The following is a 9,779-nucleotide window of genomic DNA, read 5'->3' as shown; positions in this document are numbered from 1 at the left end:
TATAATATTTTTAATTAAAACTAATCCAATTGAGGTTGAGCACTTCTATAGACTCTAGGCTTTAATGGCAACAACCCACATTCCAACACCTAGTAGGAATCTTATAACTTACAAACACTACTACACTAAGGGCATTTTTAAAACATTTTTTAAGACAAAAGTCACTTTTTATTTTAGTTATTTTACATTAAAATTTAATATGAATTGAAATGGCTTAAATATAAATTTGAGACAAAAACAGTTTGAAACATAAATATTTGAAGACAAAACTTTATATTTAAGACAAAAAGTTTGAGACAAAAATATTTTAAGACATAACTTTATATTTAAGCCAAAAATATTTTAAGACAAAACTTTATTAGCCGGAGGCTTACTATTTCAACACAAGGTGGATGAGGATTTGTTGACTTTTTTTTTTTAATTGATAGCCTAGATTGATTCTCAAGGGAATATGTTCAACATATGTTTCGTCTAAATGTTTAGCAACTTGTGTATTGTGTTAGAGAGTTTGTTAGGATGCATTGACTTTTAATAAATTTATTAGGGATTTTCAAAGCATACCTAAAAATTGTCTTATAACATGGTTCTAAATGATAGAAAATCTTAAACACTTATGTTTTTTATCAAGACTTGGGATTCTTAAGGATTACGTAAAATCAAAGTAAATAATAATATTTTTACTGCAATAGTTAATTGTTGAAGACTTCTTATTTCCACTTAAGGTGGATGAGAGCCCTGATCAGGGTCCAAGCCGAAGGGTGACCCCATCAAGACAATTTAAATGATGAGTACCTTAAGGTACAACACCACCACCCCCCACATGCTCGAGGTGATGGGTGCGGTGAACTTTTTCATGTATAACGCTTCCAACAAAGAGGAAGGTAGCAGAGGTTTTTAGGTAAGTTTCTTGGCCAATGGAAAATATAGTGGGAAAGGTGTTAGTAGTCTATGCGGCGAAGCGAGTGTGGTAGAGCATTTGTGGCAGGGGGACTTTGTAAACAGTTCAATGTAGCATCTCCAGAAGAAATGAAGGTTCCATTAGCTCCAAACGTAGGCAAGCAAGGACGTAACCTATTTTTTGCTCCCATCCATCATGCACCCCTGTGTTTGGTTTGGTATTTTGGTTTTGCATGGGGGAAATTCGCTGGTGCATGGGGGCATATTGGGTTGGGGAATTGTCTGGCATCGTTAGTCTGGAAGAAGAATGTTAGCCCTAATGGAAACTCTTTGGTGTCAATTTGCTATGAAATTTTCCTCTGCTGCATCGGCTTAATTTGGCTCTAGGGCAGGGCGTCAACCGTGGGGAATGCTACTCTCTAGATTGGTTTGAAGACTAGGGGGTCAGGTGCTAGGATACTGTTAATGTTTGTTTTAATGTTGAAACTTTCTTTCTTATGGCTGGATGGCTTATGGGTCCATACATCCAAGGGCTGGGTCAAAGGGATTGCGGGGTGGTTGTTGCAGGCTAGTCTCATCTCGGGTCTGGGAATTGGCGTGAAACTGGAGCTGGCTATGCTAGCCTCAGATTACTGGGTGAAGGTTGTTTGGAAAATGGTTCTTTGGCTGGTTGGCTCTCGGGGTTGTGTAACCAAGGCTTGCGTCGAAATTCCTGCGAGGTCACTATAGAGGGGATGCGGCACCCTAGAGACTGTAGGGTCGTTGAGGTGGTGTTGTATTACCTAGGTTGGGGAATTGGTCACAAAAAATGATGGAATTGGTTATGAGGGGTTTGGAATTTGTGTTTTGGGTTGCTTTGCTAAAGGGCCTGGGGCTGGCTAGCTGTCGTGGTTTTGCAGCCATATCCTGGGGTGAAGCATCTACAAGAGTCATACTGGGTTCAAGATTTTTAATTTTTTTTTTATGCAAAAGGACTTTAGGGGCATGAGATCACATGTATAGTTGGGGTGGTAGACGTTGGTGGGTGGCAGGGCCTCCAGGTGGTGGAAAGACAAAGCATAATTTTTCATCAATTCTAGTTTATTACTTCCATGATAGGTACGCAACGAGGTAAGCCTTCCCAGGCGTGAGGGGTTTCGAGGCTCACCTCCTCACCTGCATAGGGAATTGCTAGTTTTTATTTGATTACCAAGCTTTAGGACTGTGTGGTTATGGCTAGAAAAATGAAGACTATGGGTTGAGGCAAGAGACCTCAGGTGGATGAGCAGGAGAATGAACCCAGATCCTCGAGCGAGAGACGTGATAGAAAGCCAGTCGCTAACCTCATCAATGAAGCAGCCTTAACATCCAGGGAGGGGACCAATGAGGAGATTAGTAGATTAATAGAGGAATGGGAAGTCGATATGAACCACGAGGCGAGCGCGACCGAGATAGAGATGGAAGACTGGCAAATCCTTGTGCCAGTCCCTAGACACAGTTGAGGGCGAGTGATATAGTTTAAGCAGACCCTGTATTTATATTGGCTTATGAAAAGTCTCCTAGGCAAGGCCATGGAGAAAATTTCAGTGAGCATGTTGACAACTGTATAGGAATTTCCCAATTACATACAAGATTCCCAAAAGCTGCAATTTCAAATGTAGATACAAGAAGGATGCCTCGATCTCATAGCGAAACACTTCCCTTCTACGTTCTCACATTTAAAGATGTTTGGTTCCAATGCTAAAGATACAACTCCGGTCAAATTTGCCTCTCCCGAGCAGGATGATTAGAATTTTTGTTTTCTATCATTTTTTATTAGTATTTATGTGGATAGCTATTAATTTTTAGTTTGCAGCGATATATGCTGATAGGTAAATAGAATATGGTCGTGGACATGATAATCAAACTTATATATCTTGGATAGAAATACATAGTATTTTTTGCTACTAGATGGCTTATTATGCGATTAGATAGCCAAAAGACTTGGCTTCCTAATGAGAAAGTTGAGGCCACCTAACCTATTTTATGTGTTTGTAACTTTCTTATTGATTAATTAATGAAAAGGAAGGATCTACCAAGCTTACAAAAAAAAAAAAAAAAAACTTAAGGTAGATGAGGATTGACTTTTTTCTATTTTTTTAATTGATGATCTGCATTGATTCTCAAAGGAATATGCTTGTAACAGCTCTCATGAAATTCCATGTAATAAAAGTTAAAAACAATAAGCACGGACGAATGGACACATATTCGAAGCTGAGTGGTGGGAAAGACATCCTAGTGGGTGTTCATTTGATTTTTTATGGCTAAGGAAATTGGCAAAGGCAATGGATAAGGTTTTGGAAAGGAAAAATGGCATTTTTTGGCACATTTATTTATGAAAATAATGGAAATTAGGAGAAAAGGAAGGTGAAATGCCGCAGGTTACATGTGAGTAGGAAATTGAAGGAAAATAATGGAAAATGAATAAAATAGAGGTCTCATTAATAAAAATCCTTATGCAAAACTTTGGGCAAGACTTGGTGAGTTTAGTGTTGGAGCTCTCTCCCTTTATTCTCTCTCTCTCTCATACTCTTTGAGACTTAGAGTTCTTTTGGAGCACCCTTGGAGGGTGTGGCATATTTGGATTCTTGGAGTAAGAAGGCAAAGGATGAGAAGGAAAGTGCAAGAGGGCATCGGGATCAAAAACTACATCAAATTTTCTTGCAGGTACCGAGTTGCATGTATGATTTCTTCACTAGTTTTGGCATGCATGGCACATGTATGTGGTTTGTTGGTTGTGATATGTCATTGGCATAGAGGATTGCCTGGATTGATAGTGGATTGTCTAGCCTTGCCATTTTCTGGATATCCATGGTGATTGTGGGTTTACTTTCATTGTCTTTTCTTGGTTGGTTCTCATGTTTCCTTGTCTTGGGTTAAGTTATTAGTCCTGGAAATCCTAGTTCAAAAAACACTCTTGAAGCCCTATAACAACTTAGGTTGAGTTACTATTCCTGGAAGCCTTGGTTAGACAAATGCTCTAGAAGCCCTTAGCGGGTTGAGTTACTAGTCTTGGAAGCCTTGGTTGGACAAACACTCTAGAAGAACTGTATAAGTTGTGGGTTAATGAGTTACTAGTTCTGGAAGCCTTGGTTGGACAAATGCTCTAGAAGCCCTGGAATGCTTGGATGGAGACCAATCTGATGATGGTTTTGGTGATTTCTGACTGTGAGGTGTAATCACTATTTGATGGGTTGAGTTGGATGGCCTATGGAAGCCCTAGATGAGCTTTGATTGATGTGTTCTATGAGATCCCACATTTATGCTTGGAATATGGCACGGGGGTGAATGACTAAAGAGAGATTTGGCTCAGCCATTCTATGGTTTGGTGGAATTTGGTAGTTCCATCTCCAATTGGTTTATTGCATTCATTAATGAGAAATTCATTCGCTTGATCTTCATGTGAAAATGTACTTATGTATATATGGATTTTGATGGCTGATATGTTTATGGTATTTTTGTTCCTATTATACTGGTTATATGTACATTTTGTGACAACATCTATGTATGGCTCTCAACATGTTTTCAGTTGTACATGAATGGATAATGTGTCTATGACCTAATAGATGATAATGTATAAAATGGCATGAGGGAAAAATCTACCACCCATTTATAAAATATTTTCACTTTGTAGACAGGGTGTAGGGGCAACTCATCCGGTCACGAAGGCTTTCCGACCCTTTAATAGACGTTGCAAGTCTTAGCAAATTCTTTCGAATCTTTATGAATAGTTGGCCACCAGAGTCCTGCGTGTAGTATCATTCTTGTGGTGGCTTTACCTCCCACATGGCCTGCTGCAATCCTCACGTGGCATTCCCATAACACATCATTTCTTTCATGCTGGAGGACACAGTGCCTCAGTATTTGATCTAAGCCCATCTTGTAGAGGTGTCCTGCGATCAGTTGGTAATCTACTTCCCTTACTACCAAGTGTTGTCTATGTGCTGTCGTATCCTTTTCGGCACTAACCTGTTGTTAATAATGTGTTGATCTCTTCTAGGTGGTCTGGGATTGCCTCTATTCTGAATAAATCAGCGTCGGGCAACCGATCATCCACTGCTCCTTCATTCTCCCCTGTCTCCATTCGCAAGAGGTGGTATGATCCCACATTCAGTCTGCTGGGTTTTATGACCATCTCGAAAGTGAATTCCTGGAACAACAACAGCCATCAACATATTCTCCCTTCTAGTATTGGCTTGTTTACCAAGTATTTGAGCATGAAATGGTCTGTAAAGAATTTGAATGGTGCACCCAATAAATAATGCCTAAAATTTTGGAGAGAATAAACTATTTTCAGGGCTTCTCTTTTGGTTGTTGTGTAGTTCCTCTCCGTAGTTGACAACTTTTTGCTAGCATAGTACATTGGGTGGTCCATATTATTCTCCCCTGGCTGTGCTAAGACCACTCCGACACGTTGATGTGCACATGGAACATTTTGTTCCAATCAACATATACGAGTATCGGTGCGCTTACCAGTCTTTCCTTTAACTTATTCAGAGTTGTCTGACAATCCTCATTCCAAACGAACTCCTCTATTTTCTTCAGCAATTTTTCCAGTGGGGCTGTGATTGATGCGTAGTTCCTGATGAATCGTCAGTAGTACCCCATGTGACCTAGAGTTGATCTTAGTTGTTTTATGTTGTGCGGTGGTTCCATGTGGACGATTGCCGCAACCTTTGCTGGGTCTACACAAACTCCATCCTTGCAGACGATATGGCCTAGTAATGTTCCAAATGGGACTGCGAAGATGCATTTCTTGAGATTTAAGGAAATCTGTTGTTGCCTGCACCTTTCAAACATTACTCTTAATAAGCCAATGTGTTCTTTTAACAGACTGTACACTATCTAGTCATTCATGTACACCTCTATAAATTTGTGAATATAGTCTAGGAATGCAGCTATGACAATCCTTGAGAAGACTAATAGTGCATTCTTTAGTCCAAATGGCATCACATTGTATGCATATTGTTGACACCTAATCCTTGTGATTGGATAAATATATGTAAATAAATAAATGAGAAATATGAATAGTCATCAGGAGATGAACTTAACAGTCTCTCCCTCATGTATATAATAGACCTACCTAATGGAATAATAGACACAAATCAATTTTTGCTTTGTGGAGTTACTGCCTGCCCTGACATGGTATCAGAGCCAGCTCCTTTTTTTAGCTCTTGTACCTTGTAACTCCCTTGTTTGACTGAGTGCCGATACTGCCTACATTCTGTCTACCATTACCTGCACTATGCTCCATGCAATACGCTACCCATATATTCGTTGGTGCTAGATTCTGACATTTTCTGTCAAGCCTACCACTGTTACGCTACTCGCCTTGAATGCTGCCAAAAAAACCCTATAAAAACTGTTGCCTCTCAACACTATAATCATCACATCCAGCCAATGAATTCCACGTAGCTTTCACCATTTTTTTCCTTGTCGATCGAATGCACAAAATATGTCTGTGAATGACTGCACAAAACCGAAGGATTTTTGCGCGTGCTTGGCTCGAGTCCTGGCAATTTCCTCTCGGAGCTTCTTCACAGCTCTGTCCTCCTCAGCCTTGTCATTCTTGTTTCCGTTGCCTGCTTCCGTGCGTTGAAGGCCTTTTCCCACTCATTGAGCTCGTCCGTCATTTTCCTACGCTTTGAAGAGACATCGAAGGCCCTTTGGTGTTCCCTATTGAGCCTTTCATCCCTCAGGCATACAAATTCATCGAAGGCCTTGCGAGTGGTCTTGTCGCTGAGAAGCTCATAGGTGGTTTGTATATTCTGGAAGAGGGCAGCGGCATTGGGGTCGAAGGAATGCAAGCGGTTTGTCTCTTCACTTGTTTGAATCTAAAGATCAGCTCGATTTCTCTTTCTCTGCAATGACACCAGAAGTTTTGGCAGAATGGCGCTGATATGTTAATTTAGTTCTGAAGAAGTCGAAATTTTGATGTCGTTGCTGCTCCAACTTTGTAGAGCTCGCAGTGAATGATTGATTTTTTACTGTAATATGAATTAAACAACCAAAATCGTTCCCCACAGACAACATCACGGTGTTTTCTTTGGTATATTTAATATCATATTTTTCTTTGATATATATATATAACACTGATATAAATATAAAGGATTCCAAGCCACTATTTTTTGTATATAAAACCACTGACATTTATGGGATTTATATGAGGTGGATTTATATAATAATGGATTTATGTGGGTTACACGGTGGATTTCAAATCTTTTGGTAATGCCCTTTTGAGTACAATTTTAATATATATTGGCAGAAATATTTTTCTATCAGCAGAAATAATTTTTTTACAGAATGCATTCAATCATATCCATGGTGGGAATAGTTCTCAATGGCAAGGAGAACTATCCTAATTGGTCTCGGATGATAAAACACACTCTCACTTTCAGTGAGTTGTGGAAAGGAGTGTGTGTTGGAGAAGGAGACAATGACCCAGTACAACCTACCTCAGACAAGGAGCTCATCATTTGGGAAAACAAGAATAGCAAAGCTTATGCATTAATCGCAGCATCTGTAAATGAAGCGGTGAGTCGCCATATTTCATCATATTCAACTGCCTTTTAAGCCTTACAAAAGCTGAAAGAACTCTATGACTCACATTCTGCACTTGAAGTTGTCCAACTCATGATTAAACTCTTCACTCTTGAACTGCAAAATAATGATCCTCTTGCTCTTACATCTGAAGTAAAATCTATAATGCATGATATCAAATCCATTAAGGTGGAATTGGATATTGCTATTATCGCTTTTCTCAAGGCATTTTATCCTACTTACTCCAATTACCTTGAGTCATTGTAAGCAAGTGGAAATCTCAAAGATATAACCTTTGACTCTCTTGTGAAAAAGTTTGCTGAAAGAGAGAAAGCTTTTGGAAAGAAGACAGCCCCTGAATCTTCTGAAGTGACTGTATGCCTTGCTCATAAAGAAAAGCATCCTGCTCAAGATTCTACAAGAGGAAGAGGTGGACGAAGAGGAAGAGGAAGATATTTCAGAGGCAGGGGGCAGACATTCTCAAGGAGAAAAGGCATATTTGCACTGAATTCGCTGCAAATAAATGGATCACATGATGCCTCTACATGCAAGTTACCATGGGACAAAATTGAGTAGAAAGGAAACCAACAGAAAGGTAAAACTGATGATATAGACAAAGGTAAAGCACCTGAATCCGCTCACTATGTTGAGGCACAATGTAACATTGGAGTAAATGAAGATATATTTAATGCTTCACTTGATTCTTGGATAAATGATTGGTTGCTTGATTCAGGAGCAACCTGCCACATGACTCATAGAAAATATTTTTTTGAAGATTTCACTCACAATGTTGATGGAGCAATATACTTTGTAGATCAATCAAAAATCAATCCATCAGGGCTTGGCAAAATCAGGCATAAACTACCTGGTCTTCCAGACTTTCTTCTGAATCATGTTCTATATCTCCCACAACTGAAGAGAAACTTGTTGTCCCTGGTCCACATCTGCCAACAAGGTCACTCCATTCATATGTTTGATGGCAAGCTTGAGGTAAGAAAAGCATCTGACCACTCACTTGTCATGAGGGGAATAGAAGAAGAAAGGCTTCTCAAGCTGCAAGGAACCTCTGCTCATGCACAACATTTCTCATACAATTGTCATCATGAAGAAGGTATACTTCCATCAAGTTTATTATGGCATGCTAGATTTGGATAATTGAACTATGACAGTCTCCTCTTATTGAAGAAAAATGGTATTGCTGGTTTGCCTACAATTCCTAGGAAACTTAAGTAATGTGATGCTGCATTCTAGGAAAGCATAGCAAACAATGTTTTCATTATTCACATTCAAGAGCACATAGGAAGCTTGAACTCATTCATTCAGATTTATGTGGTCCAATGCATGTTCCTTCTGCAAATGGAAATAAATATATCATGACATTTATTGATGACTACACCAAAATGTGTTGGGTTTATTTATTGAAGAACAAATCTGATGCTTTTCAAACATTCAATAATTCTCATAAATGAATTGAAAATGATGCACAATATCATATTGGGTCTATTCGCACTGATAATGGAAAATAATACACATCAAATGAATTTGCAAACTATCTTCGCCAACAAGGGATCAAACATCAAACAACTGTGCCTTATAATCCCCAACAGAATGGTGTAGCTGAAAGAATGAATAAGACAATCTTAAATATGGTAGGATCCATGCTTTTCTTCAAAAATGTAAAGATAATGTTTTGGGCTGATGCTGTTCTATGTGCTACATATATAAAGAATAGATGTCCATCTAATGCTATAAGAAACAAGACTCCTTATGAAATGTGGTATGGACATGTTCCTTCGGTAAAGCATCTTAGGGTCTTTGGTTCCACCTGTTATGCTTTGATACCAAAGGTACATAGAAACAAACTTGGTGCTAGAAGTCATAAGTGTATCTTCTTGGGATATTCAAACACCTCCAAAGCATACCGTCTCTATGATGAAGTAAAAAAGAATTTTTTTGTATCTAGAGATGTAATTTTTCTTGAATCATCCAAAACTGACAATGTTGTTGAGCGGCAACTTGATCGCTTGGATAGATTCGCAAAAGCAAAATCATTTCAAGAATTTGATAATCAGATTCCACATCTTGAAGGGGGGATTCCTATACTAGATCAACATGTGGAATCTTCTTCTGAAGAACACTCTCCCCCACATGAAACTCCAACAACAGATGATGCTTTAAGCTATGTAATTGATAGAATTGGGAGACTCAATCTTGATTCAGTCCCAAATAAATCAACGGAGCAGCGTGGACCATCTCAGAAAGGTCCCCCAAAGTGGGTGACAAAGACACTTGAAAGTGTTCATCCTGATGAAGTTGGAAAGACA

The sequence above is a fragment of the Pinus tabuliformis genome, chromosome 6 (assembly GCF_031772625.1).
Source record: "Pinus tabuliformis cultivar Carrire ecotype Pingquan chromosome 6, CPIR1, whole genome shotgun sequence".
Classification (NCBI taxonomy): Eukaryota; Viridiplantae; Streptophyta; class Pinopsida; order Pinales; family Pinaceae; genus Pinus; species Pinus tabuliformis.
Note: the sequence above shows the minus strand (reverse complement) of the source record.